General features: G+C 42.5%; 1 protein-coding gene across 1 annotated transcript in view; it reads left to right on the top strand.

Annotated features, from left to right (window-relative positions):
- The first annotated feature begins 2,003 nt into the window (after positions 1 to 2,003).
- Positions 2,004 to 23,278, top strand: part of OSR1 (odd-skipped related transcription factor 1) — a 217,396-nt gene continuing 196,121 nt past the window's right edge. Inside the window, 1 exon segment of the mRNA XM_035700561.2 lies at positions 2,004 to 2,283. The gene's annotated coding sequence lies outside the window, so the exon portion shown is untranslated.

Here is a 23,278-nt window from a genome sequence, read left to right as displayed (position 1 = left end):
TCTATCTTGCTAGGTTGTCCCTTTCCTGTTGCTTTTGCTAAAGAGATCTGGATGTTGGGGGTTTTTCTCTTTTCTTTTTAAAAATCTGTTCCACTGATGTTTCTGAGTTGTTGGCTTCTCTAGCACCCAGTCTGGGATACATGAAGTGAAAGGAAAACCCAGGTAACTGACTGTCATGGTGTTTTTTGGGTTTCAAGGTCCCTAGCCAGTCTGGATGCTTCTCACTACCTTTTGGAGTTCTTATGTTTGTTGTACATGTAATGCTCAGGTTTTTTTGCAGGAGGCATAAGAGAAACATTTTAGCAGAAATAAAACAGGTTTTAACAAGGAAAATAGGAAAAAGTACACCTACTTCATATTGGTCTGAAACTGGAACTTTTCCTTTTCAATTTTTGTTCCTAACTTTTTTTCTGTGAACACTTCTGTTATAGTGTAAAACTGTGGCAGCAGTTGGGGCTTCCTAGTCCTACTCTTGGCTTCAGTGTTATGGCCTCTACTGTTTATCCATTGAGCTTTTATTCATTGGCATCTTTTCCTTTTATCTTGGTGCTTTTTTAAAAGTCAAGAGTCATTACTAGATTTCTATCAATATTTTGATGTCCGTGGAGATAATCTAGAGGATACATTCATTCCTATTTTACAGATGAGACAGCTGAGACTCATGTGAGCAACATGCCCACCATTATGTAGTTAGCATGGATTCAAGTCAGGATTCCATTGCGGGTCTGTCTGGCTTCTGAGTCCACAGACTTTACAACTTAATGCTTTTGACATAGAAAGGACAGTTGCCAGGTGCCTTTGTTGACACAGTTCAGCAGTTTATAGGAGTGCAAGGCTGTGACACTGTGTGATATTATAGGCTATGGTTATTTTCTGTCTTGCATCTGCTAAAGTTCAACATATGGCTTTCGTCATGCTACTCCTGTAGAGCTTGCTTTTAATTTATCTGCTCAGGAAGTCTCAATTTTCACACAGTGTTTGGTTTCCAGTAGAAACCTATTCTGATATCATTTTCTGGCTCGTCTGATTAGGGCCTGTCAAAGTCCAGTGGTTTTCCACAGGTCATTCAGTGTGAGTGAGTCAGAAGCTGTGGCTGCTGAATCACAAATTCAGCATCCACATGGCTTCTGATTCTTTACTGTGGCCACCAGGCCATCTTCCTTGCTGAGAATGACAAAGCACTGACTACTGAATGGGAAACATATTTCAGAGATGCTAACACTGAGGTGAAAAATAGACTTGGGACTTTCTGAAGAGAAGATCTTATTTAAAGGAATGAACATTCTATTGGTCTCTTGGGCAATAAGATAATCTTTTAGGTAGTGCTTCTCAACAGGGGTGCCAGGGCATGCTGAGCTGCTACAAATGGATTACAGGTGTGCCTGAGATATGGATCTCCTTAATTCTTGGGGGCGGTCATACAGGTCCTGGGGCCCCCTGGAGCTGTGGCTTAGTTACTGCCAGCTGTGAGCAGCATCACCTGTTTACCCCAGGGAGCCATACAAAAGGTATTATTTTCTATGTGTACTGAAAAAAGAGGAAGGTTGGAGAGCACAGTTTTAGGTAATATGTACAGAATAGGGTACCATATTGGGAAGTCAGTTGGCTCCAGTTGCCTGACACAGTGCTAAGCTCCAGTTAAATTAGGAGTATAGTGCTTTCTTGGGGTATGGCTTCTCTGCCTGAAAAGAGAAACCATGATAGAGAATGTGACTCAGGGCGTGAATGGCATGGATGGCATTAACATGTCTTTGTTGGGATTTAAAAAAATTAAAAACCAAACATGTCTTTGTTCACCAAGTCATGGAATTCTGTAATGAAGGGGGCATTACCTGATGCTGATAAAGATAAGTTGGTAAGAAGTTATGAAATACAATTCCTTTAGTGAGTGTTAAGAATTAAGTAGTTAAAATACCTTCAAACGGAAAAGATAGAGAGAGACCCATAATGCTTCTGTCAGGTCATAATAGACATTCCTTTTGTGTTTCTAAGGGATACCAGGGACATCCTTACCCTTTGAGGTTGATATCAAGTAGACAACAAGGTCTCTTTAAGAGCCCTTGGCTCCACAGTCAAGGACAAAATGTGCAACCTATGGTAGCATCTCTGCTGTCTTCAATTATGCTATGTCCTGTTTTCCTCTTTGAACCCCACTGAAGGCCCTTTGCTTCACTAGCCACCCCCAGGACCCTTGAGCCAGTGCAGCTGTACTCATCCACCCAAGCAGCTGAGAGCAGAGGAGGGTTCAAAAATAAGCTTGTTGAGAAGCCAGTGGACAAAGAGGTTTGTTGCCTGTTGCACATCTGATGTTTTCTATTATTATTGGAAATCCCTATCTCATGTGGGGGGTCCATGGGGGTAGTAAAGAGATTTACTCTAATTAGGAGAGCACATATGAGGTGGAGAGGGGCCTGAGAGGGACAAGAACAGGAGGCTGCTGAGGCTTTGGGGATGGCTGACAGCACACGTCCAGCCTGGGCTGGGGGAGCGGGACATTGACAGAGGGGCAGGGCAGTGTCCAGTTGTCATGTTATTATGGTTGCTGCTGCAGCTATCATTACTACTACTACTACTACTACTATTATTACCACTAATTTAAGGCCAGTTATGAGTGAAGCCTTGTGCAGAATACTTCACATGCATTATCTTATTTAATCCTTATGCGAACCCTGTGGCACTGGTCTCATTATCCAGGTGAGGAAATTGAGGGTGGAGACAGGTGATCCAGAGACACACAGCTCTTACATGATAGAGAAAGAACTTCCACCATGCCTGCCTTCAAGGTCCATGCACTTTCCACTCACCACACTGCCTTCTTGACTCAGTGGAATGTCCAGGTCAGAGACTGAAGGAGCAGGGGGGTGTTTCAGCACAAGGGGTTAAAGCGGTAGGAAATCAGGATGCGCAAGGTGAGATGGACCCTAACTCAGTGCAGAAGTGGTGAGGAGTGATCTAGAGCTCCCACCTGGGCTGTGGATTCGGGGAAACTCTGAGTGGGGATGGAAGCCATGAGAACGGACGAGCTTGTCCAGGACTGAGAAGAGCAGTGGCCAGGAGAGAGATTTGAGAAACATGAACAGTTATGGGCTGGGCAGCAGAGGAAGAGGCTGGGGAGAAAGTAGGGGGAAGAGGTGGGGGGAAAGAGAGGAAGGGGAACAAGCAGAGTGTGTGTGATGACGTGGAAATGGGAAGAGCTCGGGGTGTCTTGGCTTTGAAAGAGCTTGAGCCTTCTGGTTAGGTGGCTGGACTCACACTCAAGGCTGGAGCTGCTTCTAACACTAAGGAGCAAAAGGTTCATGTAGGAATCATGCTGAGGCTCCAGAAGCAGAGAGGAGGCCTGGTCCTGGAGCCAGCATGCCCTGCTCCCCACAGACGGGTGAACTCTGTCCAGCTTGTTCCCAGCAGAGTTTCTACTGTTTTCTTACACTCAAAATACTTTTTGCTAAAGCTCTGCAAATTACATGGATGATGCAAACCAACCTGGTATGCAAAGCCCTGCTCCCAGGCTAGCTCCTGTTTGTTAGCGCTGCGCGTACCTCCTCATGTCTGGGAGGCACTTCTGCGCCTGCTCACTTTTGGAGTCAAAGTCAATCAAACTACTCTCCTCTACTCTTGTAGTTTTGAAAGCCCTGGAGTCTGTGGGTTTGGTTAACTGAATGCTTCGGTGAGTGTGTGATCCTTCTGCCATATTTGACAGCTTTAAGACATCTTGAAGCTGTTGTACAGGCAAACCCTCAATTTATTTTGGACCACACTTGGGATGTATTTCTAGGAGAGGTGTCTCAGGAATATTTTTGTTGGATATTTTGGAAATTTTTTGTTCTTTAAAGGCACCCTTATAGCCCTGAGAAGAAAAGTGAAAGGTCCCTTCTGGCCATTTTCCCAATGACATCCTTGGAGAAGAGGCTATCCTTAATTAGAAAGCTGGCAAATGGAAGGGATTCTGAACACTTACAGGAAAAGAATCTCCTAATAGACAAAGCGAGGTGTCGTGGGTTATCAGTGGGCATTAGGCAATGTCCTGTATGGAGGTGGGAAACTGGAAGGGAGAGGAGTAGGAGGAAGAGAAAGAGGAGAAAGTGGGAGGCAGAACAAAGAGATGGACATTTCATTTCACGCAGCCAAGGACTTGCAAACTGAAAACAGTGACCCCAAAGTGCACGTCAGGGCGGTTGGCTCACGAGAGGTGTGGCAGGGTCCTTTCTTCTCTTTCCCAGTCACCTCCAACATTATTTGACTCATCTTTCTGGAAATATTTCTAGCTGTCCCTTGTAACCCTGAATGTTTCCCAAGCTCATTGAAATGTACAAGTGAAAATTATTCATCTGTTTGGAGATTAGACAGGGCTGAAAATGCTGTCCGAAGTAAACGGATAGAGTTACACAATCAGACAGATCTGTTACGAGAAAGGGAAAGCTTTGCTAGTAACATCCCAGTGGGCCAAGTGCTGAAGACAAGTGAGGGAAGATGGAGAGTCGCTGGCCCTCTGAGGGGTGGAGGAACAGGTGCCCTGAGCAGATGCTTAAGTGGACACACATCCATCAAGGCAAGTGACACAGAGCTGGATCCTGGCTACCCAGCTGGTCACGTGGAATCTGCACAGATGACTCAGGGTGTGCAGAATCAAAAGCAATGGAGAGAGAGAGTAGACGGAGGAATGCCATCTCGCTCAGGACAAGGACTGGGCTGGGTTGCTCAGGGTCAGGGCATTGGGCGGTGAGTCAGAATCTTGGGACCTCTGTTGCTGTTTCGGCAAGGATCAAAGAAGTGGTGATCTGACTTAGCAGACTTCTGTTTAAGAAAGAGGACTTGGAAATCTTTCTCCAAAACATGAATAGATGAATCTGTGTATTTTCCAGGAAAATTACTGCTGAAGAGTGCTTATATTGATATTTAAGAGGAGGACGAAATTTGCCACACAGAGTGCTCAGTGGTGCCCTCTGTGGTATGTGCTGGAAAGATCTCCTGTATAAAGGAATCTCGTGACACCAGAAATTCCACCATTCTAGTATGTTCCTTTGGGCTGAACATTTCTGTCTCTGGACACCTCTCTGGAAATACAATGGGGAAAGCTAACACCAGGCTGGCTTCAGGATACCAATGAGATATGTTCTATCCTAGGCAGCATGAGGGTTCTGGATACTTTCAGGTGAGAAGGGGGAAGGTTATGGAAGAGGAAGAAGCAAATGGAAAGAGCAGAGGCATTTCCACACTGTGTTCTAGAAGTCTTCAGAAAAGGTTGCTCCCCAGACTTCAAAAAGTACTTCATGGTATGTGAAAAGAAAAATTGTGGTCACTTTGATCTTGGAGGTATTTCTTCTCTTTGTAAGTTTCTCATCACATTTCCATATTTTTGGGTACATCTAATTATGGATTTTCAGATTCGAGGACAACGTTACATTCTGGTTAGAGCATGGAGTCAGCACCTCTAGCATTGCTGCCTCTTGCCTGCCATTTCTGTATGTCTATGGTCATATTAGGTAACTCTGCAGAGCTTCTGATTTCTTATTTATAATGTGCAGATAATGACATTATTTTCCAGATTTACTGTGAGATTAGAAGAAAAATACTACATGGCAAAAGGCTTAGTATAGTTCCTGGAGAAATCACTAAGAACCCAGCAGGATGCAAGCTCTCCCATATGCAGGCATCTCCTCAACAGCTCCAAATGTTCCTACTCTTACAGGAGACTCACTACCACCTGACACAGCTCTCTCTTCATTTCTGAGCAGTCACGATTGTTGAGAAATTCTTTTTTGCATCAGTATCTGCCTTTCTGCCCCTTCTCCCTGTTAGTTGTAGTTTTGCCACTTGGAGCATCTTGGTATACTTCCTAAAATTCTCTTAACCTCTGCCATGATAACCATGATAAGATTTTTTTGCAGACAGAAATGACCTATTCTTGAGGTTTTTTTACTTTTCAAGGCTAAAAACTCTTTTTCTGTCAAGTCTCATTCATCCAACACGGTTTTGAGCCTTCAACAATCTCTCTTGCCTCCCAGGATTTAAAAAAGTCAATTTGCAATTTATACTCTTCATAGGTTTGGTATTTGCAGTTGTGTCCACTTTACAGATTGTTCACGGGTTCAGGGTTAGTATTTGACCCTCAGGGCTTACCATGTCAAGACACTGCACTGAGAGGCTGTATAACTTAGTATCTCCCCATCTCTTGAATTGGTTTTTCCCAGTTTAGCTTCATGGCAGTGGGTCATCCAGCTCTGGCTGGACATCTGTACCAGTGCTTCTCTTTATGTGGCTAAGGACAAGTTTTTTAAATCTCCAATCCAATGCAAACCACCACATTTGGAGAATACAATAAAGATAAATTACTGGAAGGACAAATAAGAAGCACATAAAATACAAACCATAACTTTTTCCTATGAAATTCACAGACATAAAACTATGTTTTAATAAATGTCATCAAAGCAAATATAGCCTAGAAAAATGAATTACCAAAACTGGACATGTTGATTACAGGTATTCATTTACGTGATTAATATAAAGAATTGCTTTCACACTAGTAAATATTTGCCATCCTGTACTAGTACAGTACATTTTGAGTAAAATGAGGAGTCTCCATATTAAATTCCTCTATATGCAGTCTGAATGGACACCAGGTATAATTACTTTAGTGCAAAAAACGAGCTAGCTTCTTGTTTACTGATTAACCTAAGTAAGGTTGGATTGGCAGCAATATTACTCTTAGGGGGAATGTAATATCTAAATTGTTTTCTATGTTTTGTTTTCATACTGGTCATAGTAGACAGACCAGAGGTTGGTTGATGGGAACAGAAGTGGATTTCAAAACAATTTCAGCTGCTTCATGATGTTTAATTTTTAAGTTTTATTCAAAATGAAACCAGTGATCCTGTGTTTAAAACATTCATCTTCAGCTTTTCATCAATAGCCATCTGCAATAATTTTATCCTGAAAGTTATAGTACATTAAATAATCTTTAACTGATGAGAGCAGTGGACTCTAGGTTGTATAATGCTTTCGGTTTGACCCCCTAATGTTAAGATAGCTAACTTGTAGCATGGTCCCAGCTGCTCATGACTAGAATGCAGCTCAGGCCACATAGGATTTACCAGAGGAGTTTGACAAGAATCTCTCTTCTGTTCTTTTTTTTTTTTTTTTTTTGCTTTTTAAAAGAAATAGACTGACCACACTTGTTCAAACTGAGCTTAAGCTCAATATTGTCAATAAGGAAGTCGCCCTGCTGTTCCTGGGGTATCTGACTCTGCTCATTCATGTGCATCTTATAAGTACTTCACATTTGACACCAACTTCTACTTATCACATAGAAGAGCGCCTGGAACATAGTTGGCTCTTAGTTCATATTTGCTTACAGAATAAATGAGTATATACAATTTAGCTGCTAATGTGTCTATTGCCGTAGTTTGACTCCAAAGTCATGGAATTCTAAAAACAGTGAACATGAATTGTATTTCTCCAGAATCACATCGATGTCCTCACCTATCTCCCCTCATGCACTTTTGTTCTTAAATTGCATATGGGAGACCAAGGGACCAGAAATCATGATGGAACAAGTCAGGTTCACACAGAGTAAAAATCCTTCTGGATATAGCCTCCAGCCCTCCTGACATGCCTGTTACTTTGAAATAAAACCTCATGTCAAGTTTTTTGCTTTTTATCACAGATATAACTATCATTATTACAGCAGCTTGCCCAATATTCTGCATTAGCTTGGCATATATTTGCAAAGAGACATGTTTAATACGGCTCTTGATATTTTTTATGTCAAAGCAAAGCAAAAAAAAAAAAAAATCACAGGGAAATTATTTTTCTTTTAATTTTTTACAATTAAAAGCTATTATTAGGGAAGAACAAAAGAACTGGCAAGGCCTAGAAATTTGCCATCTGGGAAAGATCACGGGAACTTTCTCTTGGGCAGACTTTGGGCTAGTTTGGCTCTGGCATTCAGGGACTAACTTATCTTCCCACAGAGAGTCAATTCACGCCCACAGGAAGAGTTGCATCTATGATGTCAATTCAACAGCATCAGAGGCAGGGTCTTAGCATGGGTTGACTCTGCCTTGAAAGCAGAGCCTGAGACAAGGACTTGCAGGGTAGTTCACTTGGAGGGTCATCCCAGGAAACAGGAGTCAGAACCAGGCAGCACGTGGGAAGGACAGAAGCCAAGGCAAAGTTTCCTTACCGAGAGAGCACTGGGGACAGCTGGAGCCCAGTAATAAAGGCTGCATTCCTGGCTGCCCCCCAAGGATTGTCCAGCAGAGGTAGAATCAGGGGGTTCTCTTGCTCATTGATTGACATGCCCCTAGAGAGGAACTCCCTGAACTTCTGGCTGTGTAGGCATGCTTTTCCCAGGGATCCTGGGGGATACAGGGTAGAGAAGGGCAGGGGCATTGAGTGAGTTTTGTGCTTGAGGCAGAAGCAGTCAGCTAGGTGAGTCAGAAGGCTCATGGACCAAAGCGATGTGAACCAGGGAACCAGAAGAGCAAAGGGCATCACTTTCTAGAAAGCAGCATTCTATCAGGGAGGCCCTGGGAAGATCCCTGGTGTGCTGAGTGAATCCAGTGAGAACAGAGGCTTCTCCAAGTTTCTTTCTCACCAAGGAAAGTGCTGCTGGGAGAAGAAGCAGGGGCTGGCAGGTACCCCCAAAGCATTCCCCACTCATATTCATGAGAAAGACCCATGCAAAGACAAAGCCCCTGTGCTTTCTTGCAGATTCTGCTGAAAACCTAGAAGACCATACCAAGGCTGAGTGAGATGCATAGTAGGGCCATGGGAACACTCCTTCTAACATTTTTACTTTATATCTGAGATTTGCCTCTTTGCCAGGGCCAAACACCAGGCCATCTGCCTCTCTGTATCCCTGTAGTTTGATAAGCACGGAGTTGGGCTTGCCAGGTGCCCCCAGAGAGACTGCACCTTCCATATTGGCAGCTTTGTCATTTGATCCCTTGTTATACATATAGTGGTGGTGAAGAACATGGTGCATTTGGTTTTGGCGGAGCTTTTCTGAACAGGGTCCCTTGTTGCTCTTCTGATTTGCTCACAGCATGAGTGTGAAGGCTTTCTATCTTGGAAAGACCAGAACAGGGTATGTGGCAGGAGAGTCATGGCTCCCACTCTCCATGTTGCCTTTTGATTTTATTATGGGGCTTTGCTCAAACAAAACAAAACAGAAACAAACATGAAAAAAAAAAAAAAAACCAACAAACCTCCACCATCTTGCTGTTCTCGTCCTACTGTCTTTCAAGACACTGTTTGAGTCCTCTCTTATCCGGGAAAATTATCCAGGCCCTAGGCCCCTGATTACACCAGCCTCTTGGTATCTCCCTTCCCTCTGGTCTCCTACTGTGTCTAAAGCCAGCTCACACCTCACCACAGAATTCATCTCTGACTGCAGCATGCTCCACAGGAGGGTGGTTGGGCTCCTCTTCCTTAGACACAGCCTACCAGGAACCGAGCTGGCTGGCTGTCTTCTGTCTAGACTCTCTGGGAAGGCGCATCCAGGGAGAAGACGACCCAGGGACTAGGACCAGGCCACACAGCTCATCTCTGTCTGAATCACATCATGTCACATGAGTCCTATATTTGTAACCTTGGAGAAGGTTACAAAATTAGTGGATGAAATAAATGCCGCAGATGCTACCTATTAGAGAAGAATTTCATGTAGCAGGCCATGAGAATTTTGTTTGCAAAATAAGACCTAATTAGTTTGGCTTATGCTACAACACAATGAATTAAAGCGACAGGGTAATGAATAATGAGAGTCTGAGTCTCTTTCCTGATGTCACTTCTATTTGCCAACATCTATTTGAAACCAGCTTCGAACGTCTTTCCTCAATATTCACCTGCCCCTTAAGTGAGATGATTCTAAAAAAGCTATTTTTTTTCCATGTGGTCTTATTTCGTCTGGCTGCTAGGGAATCTTGGCTTTGACTCCCTCCCTACTGGTCTGCTGAGAAAGTTAGAGGCGTCTGCTTCTGCTTTGCCATCCATCCATCATCCATCCATCCTTCTGTCTATCTAATAAACCTCTGTGTGAGACGTGATGTGCCAGGTCCTGTTCTCAGTTTTAAAGAATCCAAGTGAAAGACGTGGTGCTGCTCTTTAGGAACTGGCAGCCTCATGGGGCAGGCAGAGAAGAGTGTCCTCAGTGCTAGAAGCCATCTGTGTGCTGAGTGTTAGCAAGAAGAGAAGTGTGTACTCAGCTTGGGGGTAGCGAGAAGAGATTCACTGAGTCTTGAAGGGCAAGTAGGAATTTTGGTAACTGGAAATTACTGGCGAATGTAACTGAAGGATGACATCAGGTCTTTATCCTAGAGATATTGCTCTGGGAGCATGGTAGGGGATAGATTGGAGGGGGGCTGTGTCCAGACCAGGAGGATACTACCAAATGATCTGGCAAGAGAAGTCTGGGATCTGAACTAAGAGCCAGTGAGAAGGATGGCAAAAGATTTGAATAAGGTAGACTTGAGAACTTTGGAGACTGATTGGAGGTTAGAGATAGAGCAAGCAAGAGTGGGTGGGATGACCCTGGGTTTTCTGGCTTGGTGCCTAGGATGTTGGTGACACTATTTCCCAGAATAGAGAACACAAGAAGAGATACAGATGTGAAGAGAAGAAAGAGGGAAGTCACAGAGCTGACATTTGTTTAGCACCAGCATGGGCCTAAACCCTTAATCTCATGGTGTCTCCATAAGGGAAATATAATGATGCCATTTTACAGATGAAGAAACCAAGGCACAGAGAAGTTAAGTAACTTTTCCAAATAAGTGGCAGAGTAGTTTGTCTCCTGGGCTGATCCTGTCCTGCATTAGAGATGATGGACTCATTTTGGTCTCTGCAAAAGCCAAGTGCCTGGTAGACAGTTGCATGTTGGTATCTTTCTCAAAATGATAAAGGCACCTTTCTACTGGACCACTTGGGACAATTAAAATATGAAATTTATAAAGGGTTTCTTCAAAGATCTCAGCTACACATTTTGGCTGCTTGCTTTCTACAAATAAAGTTGTGAAATGCCTCTTTCTCCTGTATGTGTGGGATGCCTCCAGCTTCACTTCCATCCAATTGGACACATATTTATTGGAGATCTACTACTTGGTGCTCTGCTGTGTGCAATATCGTGATAAACAAGACAGACATAATCTCTTCATCCCAGAGTTTACAACGTGCAGTGCTCTCAAGAACTGATTTTGGAAGGGAGCTGATATTGGTTGTTTTTTACTGGGTGACAGTATCAGCCCCCATGTCTCCTTTTTTAAGCTTTAGTTTTCACTGTGAGATAAAGACTGTTAGTTGCTGGAGGTAGGATTATAGCAGGAAGAGAGGGATTTTGAGAGAGAATGGGGTTGGTGACAGGCAGAGGGGTCTTCCAGAGACCTCTAAAATGTCTCCGAGCTCTTGGCAGCCACCTTCTCCACCAGGTAACACAAGCCCTGCCCCTCAGAGGCTTCCCACTGATCCTTCCCGCCTGAGATTTTGCCTCTCTCCAAGCATGCACTGTTGTTGGGAGCTGTTGAAATGTGCAACAGCTCCATGGCCGGTCCCAATATTCTTTTCCTTGGTTCAGTCCCAAACCTCCGACCAAACATCTGGTCTCACCAGACTAGACCTGTAGTGTTGAAAGTCAGAGGAGAAGAAAATAGACCAGAAATCATGAAATGCTTCCTGACAGCATGAGTCTCCAGGGGGAATGTGGCTCTTCAAGGGGAGACTCTTAGCCAGGAGGTAGATCAAACGCGGCAAGGAGCATTGGACAGAACAATCCAACTGTCAGGAGGATAAATAAGGTGATCTCTTGGATGCTTTCCATCTCTCACTTCTAAGATTTCCTGACCTCTCTGGCCCTTCGGAGTTTGTTAAGGATGAGCAGCTGCTTCCGAGCAGGATGGACAGCTTATTGTAGCTTTGGTTGGCGGTGCCGAAGCCCTGCGTTTTCTCAGGGAGCAGATTAGGGTCCGTCCTCTGGTCTCCATGTGTGGTTTAGAGGAAACTCGGCAATTTTATCCCACAGAACTCAGAACTCCTGCTTGTTTTCCTGGAAGCTTCTCCTTTTTAAGACACACAGAAGGTCTTTACACAACAGCTCACCTCGCAAGCTGTGTGAGTGAACTTCTTGGTCACTGAAGCCCTTGCTTCTCATCCAGGTTGGTGGGGACTGCCTTCGATCTTCCTACTTCAGACATGGTCTCCCTGTGACAAAACTTCATTACTGCTCGCTCTGGCCCCCCAAGTGAGTCCACATTTCGGACGTGGCATGCTGACCTTTCAACCAACAAGAGAGCATCAATGCCGTTACGTGATCCCTCCAGATTACGGTTTCTAATTTAGCATGCTTCCTCTGTGGGGACCATCCAAGAGAGAGATTTCTCACGTGAAATTATTTTTGGAGACTCTCCAAATCAACAAGTCCCTTCTCTAGCCTCAAGGGGTCGGAGGGCTGTGGATTTGCCAAAGTTAATAATATTAATCTGTCCATCATATTAGAGATTCATTGTGTTGGAGAATAAAGGGCGTTATTCTCTCCAGGCCTGATCCTGCATGACACTGCTTTCTTCTCTGCTATGTCAATCCTGTGGGGTGCTTTGGGGTGGACCACTGAATCCTAGATCACCCTTTCCCTAGGATTTCAAGTCCTACGGTGATATGCAATCATAAACAGCCATGAGACCGTTGTGTTCCTCAGTGCCTCTAGCCTTACAGCTTTTCTGAATGAAGTTCTAAGTCCTTTCAGGGTTGCCTGTGATGTGGAAGATGAGCTTTGTGGACTTGGGGTATAGTTATTAGGAGATCAGCTCCCACAATAGGTGGTTGGGATCGTCGCCTTTTGTTAATTCATGATCCAATAATTGAAAGTTAAACTATTAGCCCAGGAGAAAGAGGGAAGAATATTTTTTAAGCATTTCCAAGTACTTGGTGTAACAAACATTGTTTAACTCTCCTAACAACAATACAGGGTAGGGGTAATTTTTATCCATGTTTTACAAATGAGGAAGGATAGCCACACACAGCAGAGGAACTTGCTCAAGATCACATAGCTAATATGGGGGGTGAAGCCAGGATGTGAACACTCACCTTCTATCTTTCTAAATATCATGAGTGTTCAGGTGTTCCTTCAAGTTTGTAACTTTATTAGTGTTTAACACAGATATCAGCTGTCCTGTTTTTGTCTGTTCAAGTGTGCAAGGGATTGGATAGTACCTACCTACATTGGAAAAAGCAGTCGACTTGACTGCATCCACTGATGCAAATGCTAATCTCATCCAGAAACACCCTCACAGACTTCCAGAAATAACTATTTAAATGAGTACCCCATGGCACAATTGAGTTGTCATGTAAAATTGACCATCACAATGTGGAACATTCAGGAAATGAAAATATGTGTATGCAATAACTCAAACAGGAATCGGAGGCATCTAGTGGGGTTTGGAGAAAACATTCACCACATTATCTTTATATTACATTAAGTATGGCAAGAATTTTAATATATGAATCCCTGGGGAAAACATAAATATATTTATCATTTTTATCCTCTTTGAACATAACTTTTTATTTTCTTTATTTTTTTTAATTCAATTAGCCAACATAGAGTACATCATCAGTTTCAGGTTTAGTGTGCAATAATTCATCAGTTGTGTATAACACCAGGGCTCATCACATCACATGCCCTCCTTAATGCTCATCACCCAGTATAACTTTTAAAAAAATATTTTTTATGCTTGAAATGGCTGCACACAAATCCTCATCAATATTTTTTAATGCTGATTGCTTGAAAACCTTGATAGTCACCATTTAAGATAAATGATGTTCACACACATTCTCAAAGAAATAATGCTTGCTCAGCATTATAACAAAATGGCAGAAGAGCTTATATATTTTTTTATTGTCCTCCAGTAGATAGAAACACTTTCTTTCCTTTAACTAGAATACAGGTGATTCAGCCTCTTTAAAGATTAAATTAACATGTCAAGGGTGTGATACATTCTTTGCATCTAATCTGTTTCTCTTTTTTCAGCAGTACATGCAATGTTGAAATTTCATATGATAATGTAATTGAATTTCAAATCCCATTGAATTTTTCACAGAAATTTCAAAATGATAATTTTCAGTTGTTGCTCTACTCAACTCAGTGATTCGGTCTTTTGTATTCAAACTAAAATATTTATATATTATCAGTGAAGCATTATTTTATTTTATTTATTTCATTTATTATGTTCAGTAAAGCGTTTTTAACTTTGCTTTTCCAAAGTTGAATTTTTGCCTTGACCTTTTGCATAAACCTTCTGGGTGCACTTTGGTGCATTTTTGTGGGGACTTAGCAATTTTATTTTATTTTATTTATTTTATTTTATTTTATTTTATTTTATTTTATTTATTTTTTTTATGGTGAAGACTTAGCAATTTTAGATTAAGTGGATTCAAGTGTCAATTAATTAAGCCATTTCCTGAAGCTAATAGTTTCCCTTATGCAAATCAGCAAAGTGGAACTTACTCCTCTCTTTCACTCCCTTCTGCCCTCTCAAATTTTTCAGGTCTTCCTTTATGGGCTTACAACTTCTTTAAAACTCTTCCTTTAGGTATCCAGGATAATTTTTTGTAAAACAACACAGAATTGTATTCTGATCCAGGTTCTTCACTGTAATTGTGGTACATGGGTTTAATTAGGATTGCCATCCTGATAACATGGTTTCGTGTGAAATTCACACATTTAGATAAGAGAATTCTCTGTGAACAAAGCATTAGCTGCACCCCATGATGATGAGAAAGGCAGAGGTTTTGTTGTCCCAGTTTCCTCTCACTGCAGCCAACACCCCTGGTCACAAACAGACTGCATTCCTTCAATATCATACCACGTGTGGGCTTTTAGCACTTTATAAATATTGTGCCTCCAATAGTTTATTTTGGAACTTTTTTGCGAACAAATAGTGTTTTTCCAACTATTTCTTTCTCAGTCATACTAACAAGTGTTATTAATTGAACATAGTTACTAATATTTATAGATTCATAAGCTAGCATGAAAGCATTTTTAAGTTTAATGATTTCTTAGATTAGTATGTGAGTCACTGGACATGTTGACTACTTCCTAACAGTGCCGTTCAAAAGCAGAAACTTCCCTATTTCTTTGCGCTTTTTGCCCTAGACTGCTGATAATCTTTCAGACTAGTGTAAAATGGCCAGTTCTGCAATTCTGTGAGGCATCGTGCCTGCACCTATTAACTGACCTCATAAAGTCTTAAGCTTAGCTGATGAATCTATGACCACTCACATGAAAGAATTTCGATCTTTATTATTCTGAACTTATGGATGCACGAGCCTGTTCAAATCTTTTCCTTTGTAAGAGAGGTACTTTGGAGTGATGCCTGCCATAGCTTTTTGTTGACATCATTGCTCCATTTAATACATTTTCTAAGCAAAGAAGACATTTAGATTAAAGAATTTTGTGGACAGACAAATCCAATTTGAGATAGTCCTCATTACATTGCCAAATTGGTGACGTATTTAGACTACTCTGCTTATCATGTATGAATCTTCTAATTTTCTAGCTTAAATCAGAGAGTGGTCCTTTATGGTAAAAAAACAAATGCCTGTAAAAATTGAATAAATTTGTAGATCAAGTAATTAAAGTTACCATAAGATTTTGAGCTTCAGAAAATTATCTGCATTTAAGTTGCACAACACTTAAAATTAAGGATATGGTAGCAAAATAAAAATATTTAGATATTAATTGTATTTAGTTAAATGACTGAAACTCCAAAATGATTTCAAAATATATATAGTACTCATACTCATATGTACAAAAAATCTTGAAAAACTAATATCTAGAAGGTATAAATATATATAATAAATTCATGAATACTATTAACAAATTGATTTAATAAAATTATATTCAGTATTACTTGGTTTTAGAAATATTACTTTAAAAATCTCAAAACATAATAATTTATTATGAAGTCCTACCAGGAATCGGACTTTGGTAATTTCTTCTTTTTTAGATTTCTAAAATTTATTTATTCATGAGAGACACACAGAGAGAGGCAGAGGCACAGGCAGAGGGAGAAGCAGGCTCCATGCAGGGAGCCCAACGTGGGACTCGATCCCGGGTCTCCAGGATCATACCCTGGGCTGAAGGCGGCACTAAACTGCTGAGCCACCTGGGCTGCCCTAAGCTGCAGACTTGGGAGCACAGGCTTTTATGGGTTTATATGAAGATAGATGAGTATAGCAATGAAGAGGCTTGGCTTTGGAATCAGACTGATGTGAATTCAAATCCACGTGTTGCCACTTGTTAGCCTTGTGACTTTAAGCAAATTACATAACTATATGGATCTTGATGGCTTATAAAAGATGAATAACAGTGTCTGCCTCCTAGAGTTATGAGGATGGACTAAGCATTTATATATGCTTAGCCTAGGATCTGGTAATAGGTATTCATTCAGTACCTATTTCAGCTTCTGCTGCTACTAATTCTGGTACTATCATTAGTGCATTTTTCACAGGAGGTTACAATGCCTTACTGCTTAGTGGGCAGTGCTCCTTCCTCCTTTATTTTTTGGGGGTACAGGAGCATTTCCATTAATATATCTGAAATCCATTAGGGAAACTGATTATCTCTGATGACAGCCAGCAGCAAGGTTTCTATCACTATTTTTGTAAACATTTGCAAAGCAAAACAAAGATTTCAAGGAAATTTGATGTAATTCAAGACCTTGAACAAAATTTTCAGAGAATTTGAAGATTATGCCATAAAATTTCATCATGAATTGTTCAAAGGATTTTTAAATCCTGATGATCTCCACATTCCTTTGCAGGAAGCATATGTTCTGAAACTCCCCATCTGATTGATCATAGAATGGGGTTTTTTTCTTTTTTATCCTTGATTTTAGAGGTAATGTGTACATTTTTAAGAGTTAAATGCTTACTCTTACAAATGTAATATATGACCTGACTCCAGGCTTGTTTTCTCTCACATTTAGAAATAATACTTCCAATGGCACACAAGATCACCCCAAATTAAGCCTTGGGGTTCACCCAGTCTTCTGCCATTAATACCAGGCTTACTGGCTAGGTAGGCAGTTAGCTAGTGGACAATGGGTTTCATGACATTTACATTTAATGAGATGGAAAAAAAAAAAGACAGGTATTTGTATTGGTCTTTTCTATTTATACAGTGTCTGCACATTCTTCATCTCATTGATCCTAAGGACATCTCATAAGGCTTTCACATCTTGTGGACGAAAAAACCACATCTGCTAGGTCAAGGGACCCACAGTAGGTCATCCTCCTATTAAGAGGAAGTGCTTGGGATCCCTGGGTGGCGCAGCGGTTTGGCGCCTGCCTTTGGCCCAGGGCGCGATCCTGGAGACCCGGGATCGAGTCCCACGTCGGGCTCCCGGTGCATGGAGCCTGCTTCTCCCTCTGCCTATGTCTCTGCCTCTCTCTCTCTCTCTCTCTGTGTGACTATCATAAATAAATAAAGAAAAAAATATTAAAAAAAAAAAAGAGGAAGTGCTTCAGTGCACACTCTTTAAACTGTACCTTAACAATAGGCTGTTATGGGGCTCGGGGCGGGGGGGATGCTGCCCATGATTCCTGCCTATGATCAGGAATAGCTGAACTTTTCTCAAAATACAGCATGTCAGTGTGAGAAGGACCTGGGGAATATAAAACCAGTCTCTTTAAAACAAAACAAAACAAAACAAAACAAAACAAAACAAAACAAAACAAAACAAAAAACAGTCTCCTTGAAGCTGTCAAGGTATATGGCTCTTGGGTGCTAGATCCAGGGTTAAAATCAAGGCTTTCTGATACCTAGTCTAGGATTCTTTCCACTAAGTTTTTGCTACTGGCTTTAAATTCTGTCATTTTCTTTATGGAGATGGGCTGCTTATTTCACCCATTCTCATTTGTTCTATACCTGGTGAGAATTTCCCCTGGGACAAAGCACATTACTTAAATTCTCCCTGACCTTCTGAAAGAGCATGTCTTTAACTGGGGCTGTCCTTCCTTCCTTCCACCTTGCTGAGCTGAGAATTCTTTAGGGGTAGGAAATTGTGGCTGCTATTGAGAATGATAAAACTTGAAGTGTTTAAATCATGATGGGGAGACCTTGAAAATGTACATGATTACCTGTTGCTAATGGCAATTTTCCAGAGGTAAGTGGATGGAGTGTGAACTTGAGACAGTACCAGGGATTTCATACAACCAGTGCGCTGGCCCTCGAGGCTTGAGGATTGAGAGTAGCACTGCCAGGGAATACTCTCCATTCCAGATCCCCTCATGCCTCCTTATAATAACCAGTTGACGACTGACCCTGCATATGAAGAGAAAGATTCAACATTTCTTCACAAAAACTTCTGGTTTCAACTTCTCATATGCATATTGGCAATAGCCAATTATTGGATTAAATGTTAAATTTTAAGAAATGGGTTTTAGGGGTGCCTGGGTGGCACAGTTGGTTAGACATGTGACTCTGCTTCGGCTCAGGTCATAATCTTGGGGTTGTGAGATTGAGCCCTGCATCAGGCTCTGTGCTCAGTGGGGAATCTGTTTGAGACCCTCTCTCCCTCTAGCCCTCCCCCTGACTCTCTTCCTCTCTTTTTCTCTCTCTCTTAAATAATCTTAAAAAAAAAAAAAAAGAAAAGAAACAGATTTTAGTCACACGTCTCACTCCACCTTGGTCAAGTAACTAAAAGTGCACTTTTTGGTTGATATGGCATTGGCATTTTTCACTCCTGCATGGGATCTGATGCTGCATCTCAGTAACAGAAGACCAGGTGAGGAGCCAGGAGGGTGGGATTGAAACGAGACAGACATCTGTTTGGAAAACTCAAGCTCATCTCTCATTCCCCAAAGCTCCTCATCAAGGTTAAATAAGAAAACATTTGGCTTCCACTTTTCTATCTTGAACTCCTAAAACTGTCCTGAACTATGTAATCATGGTTTCTTGATAACGCATGGGCCAAGGGCAGATCAGGTGTCTCTGCTTTACCTGGCCTGACTGAGTGTAATAATCAAGTTCAACACTTGTCAGGTTTCCCCTTGCCTTTGTGTGGTTTCGATAGAGTTTCAGAAAGCTTCTAAAGGCTGAGCCATAAATAAAACAAGATTGCACACAGGGTCTTGGAAAATGCAACGTTCACAAAGCCCCAGATGCAGAGCGGAGGGAATTCGGAGTGAAATATTTAATTACTTCACCATTGGAAACTAATTACCAATTGGGGAGTGTTTTCATTTATGGAACGTAGATTGATTAGCAGGATCCTCGAAGTTCGTTTCCTTACTACTGATTACATCTTTCGTAGAAGAAAAATGGGTTAGTTTTAACAAGCTTGAGTCAGACTGCAGACAAGCAGGGTTACCGAAGAGGGATTGCCCAGGATTAGTGTTATTCAATAGGCAAAGGGGTATTGAGTTCAGATTTTTTTTCCCCGATAGACTATTAGAGATAAATCTTACGTTTGGGATTTTTACTCTTCGGTAATAGGCAAGGTTGTATTTTCCATTCAGGAAGTTAATTTGTTTGTTCCACAAAATGTTTCAATCAATGTTCTACATGTTCAGTGACCTGGAGCCCCCAGGCGAAGTTCTGGCCCACATACCGGACATAGATACATTGTTTAAAGTCCAAGTTTGGAAAATTAAGTCCACTGAAATTTAAAAGCTGTGGCTCCTGATGTGGTCGGCTGAGCAACAGGAGTCACGTTCTGATGGGTAGAACTTGGTGGGGAGACTTTGGTGGGCAGAAGGGCACTATTTGGCTTCATATTCCCAGGCTGGCTTCTCCTCAAGATAGCTCCCTATCACCCTAGGGTTCAGTCCCTTTATCCCCTTAGTCAATTGCCCTTGAGAATGCCTCCTGATCTCTCCTAAGGCAGAAAATGATGTCAGGACCCAGCCACCAGGTGGCTGTGGCCCTTGAGATGATGCTGTGCAGGCAGAGGCATTCCTCTGTTGGGGTGAGGCTCTTGCTGGGTAACAGTAGGAGGTATTCTGACACAGGGGAAGAACGCTGCAAAGAGGGCAGGACACCTGGCTTCCAGTTCTGAATCGGCCACTCACCATGAGTCCTTGGGTCTATTAATCGATCGTTTGAGTTCATTCCTCCCATATGAGGATTATGTGCAATAGGGAATACGGGAGGGTATTGAAAGCCTACTTTAAGGCTTAAAGTATTTAGTCTGAATACTTTAATTCAAATTAAAAGAATTCTTACAATTGCATTGGCTACCAAGAGCAATCATTTGGATGCTGCAAATGGTGATGTAGACAAGGCATATCCCTTCCTGCCTGGTTGCGCTCCATACTGGAATTGGCGTTTCTATTTTGAGATGGAGGCAAAGTTGTAAACTCTAGTCGGTGAGTCAGAATGACCTTCCTCCAGGCAAGTGTATTCTCTGGGGTTTCAGGCTGTGCCAGAACTTTCCAGAGCAGCGAGGGCCCTGTGATTGGGGTGCTTGGGTCTGGTGGCCAGGACTTGCGTCTCACCTCTCCTGCATGGTGGGTAGCTCACCGCTCACCTGGCTTGCTGGATTTTCCAGGGTTGGCTAGGGATGACCCCAGGCTAGGCCATGACCTTCCTCTAATGTGAGAGGAATGAGCTGCGTGTGATGAATGCAAGAGTAGATGCACTATTGTCCTGAAGAAGGAATTGAAACTTGAAGATTTCACACGTTACTTAGATTATGACTTTTTAGGAGTGACTTAAAAATTGCTGGGAGTTGGAGTGCCCAGGTGGCTCAGTGGTTGAGCATCTGCCTTTGGCTCAGGTCGTGATCCCAGGGTCCTGAGATCGAGTCCTGCATCAAGCTCCCTGCAGGGAGCCTGTCTCTCCCTCTGCCTATGTCTCTGCCTCTCTCTCTGTGTCTCTCATGAATAAATAATTTAAAAATCTTTTTAAAAAATTGCTGGGAGTCCATTTGAGAGGCTCCAGAAGAATAGCTGTGTAGGAGCAGACGGGGTGACAGTACTGAATCACTCCGGAATATGTTGCCCCATGACTATGACCCCCACACCCACCCCCAAAAGAGGGAAGATTTCTGCCTGACGTTCTCAGCCAACGCCAACATTAAAATGTTTAATGGAGACAAAACCACAAGACAAATGATAAAAACCAGAAATTTTAGAAACTAAAGGCTGAAAGAATCAAGTGAATAGAAGGAAGACAGACTTTACATTTAGAATGATAAGAAACGTAATGTTGGAACACTTAAAAATACAAAGAGAGAAGAGACAAAAGCAGTTTAAAAAGTTAAATAACTGAAAAGTCAAGAAATTTTGGCAAAACAAAAGATAAAATAAATATGAAGAGATTTAGAGAAACAACAGCATAAAAATGTAAACCTGCAAAGGCTTGGTGACCTTTGACATCAGGGAGCATTGCCCCCTCCCCCACATTTGCTATAGAAATTTCAAATGTCTGCAGATATCTAGAATATTCTAGATATTCAGGTTTTGATAGGCTTCTTTAAAAACACATCAATAGAGTTTCACAGATGATTGCTCCTTGCTGCTGTGTTGTATAGAAATTCAGGGCCGGTTTAGAGATGGGGGTAGAGACACACCGTATTGAGCCTCCAGCTCCAGAAAGCCTAAAGCATTGGAATACTGCCTCAGTCCGGGAGGGTTTATTATCTCCCTGGTAGCACAGCCAGCCAACTGAGAGAATTATCTCGTGTAGTTCTCAGAACACTATGAGAAAGGTTTTGTTAAGATTCCAGTTTTACAGGTAAGGCGGTTTAGCTAGCTCTGTTAAATAATTTGTCTGAGGTCCCCAGCTTGCAAGTGTTAGAGCTGGCACTGCGGCCCAGACCCTGACCTCCAGAGCCTGTGTTCTTAACCCTGCTCCGCCAGCCTCCTGTCTGTCTGCACTGCCACTGTGGGCTCAGCATGTACCCTGTCCCCAGAGAGTAAGACCACTTTCTTTGAAAGCAGCAGTTTGTGTTGCTTTTTCTCTTTAATCACTGGCTCTGAGTGGACGGTAACACGTGCAGTTGTCAAAGGCTATTACGACATATCAGCAGGTGGTGACATGTTGACAGGTTTGCTGGACGCCTATTACATGTGCTGGCTGGCTCCTAGAGGGCAAGGGCATGTTTTTCTAGCATTCTCCCCAGATCACCTTGAGGGTGGCACCTCACAGGGCCAGCTTTTCAATAAATGAATAGATGATTTGATTCTGCATTTCTAATTGGGCCAGAGGGACAGATCAGAGACATTTGGGGTGCTATAAAGACTGTGTCAGTTTCATTTCTTTCCTTTCTGCCTTATTCAACCATTTCTTGGAGAGTACAAGGATGATATCTGTGCTGGGACCACTGTATCCCATGGGGTGAATGGGGGCTGAGTTCTTTATAGGGGTCATGCTCACAGAACAATGGGGCAGGGGACACCCCCTGTGGTATGAGGCATGGGGTGTCCTGGGTGGCACTGCTGCCCAGAAACCTTCCTCCCTCCTGGCCTTCTCACCACAAGAATCCCTCCTTTGGTTAAGGTCTTATTTCTGGAAAACTGTTGATTATAACCCAACATGCAATCAGGAAGAAAATGCATTAACTTACTAGAAGCTTCTGACACTTGACAGTGCATGATTCATGACATGATATCTGGACCCTGATTGCTGGGAACTATGCTGTTGAGTGTGGAGGTGGATGAGAGGGATGAGAGATCTCGCTGGTGGAGGAAGGAGGACTATGTCATTGCCTCTCTGCTGGGTGGGTAGCATGGCAGTGCCATCTCCTGAGGACCACAGGGCTGTGTTTTGTTTATCCCTGTACCCCCAGCAGCCTGACATGGAAATGGTATTCCCCAAATTGAGCAGGCATTCCACCTGTAGGATGAATGAAGGTGGAAACAGGCTAGTCCTTGACTCTGTCATTATAGGGAGTGATTTTGAAAGAAACACTGGGTCAGAAATGAGAACACAGAGCAAGAGTTTGCTGAGCACAGACTGAGTACACAGCCTGTGCAGGGTGTGGTAAAGGATCTACACCCGAATCAGGCCCTGCCCTGGCCTTAGGGAGCTCCCTGGGCAGCTGGGGAGACATGTTACATGGGAAACAAGGAGTATGGTTTAAAAATCTATGTGTTTTTATATCGCCAGTAATGGGACAAATAGATATCATATGCTTCCTGGCCTGATGCACCGAGAAGGGCACATCATCACTTCTGTGGTACGCTGGCCAAAAATGCATAACCTGAATTCATCAGGGGAAAACCCAGAAAAGACCAAACTCGGTTGCCTTCAAAAATGTTAAGGTCAGGCAACATGTGATCCTGGATGGGATCT

This window comes from Canis lupus, chromosome 17 (genome assembly GCF_003254725.2).
Source record: "Canis lupus dingo isolate Sandy chromosome 17, ASM325472v2, whole genome shotgun sequence".
Taxonomy (NCBI): domain Eukaryota; kingdom Metazoa; phylum Chordata; class Mammalia; order Carnivora; family Canidae; genus Canis; species Canis lupus.
This window is presented reverse-complemented; position numbering and strand designations above follow the sequence as displayed.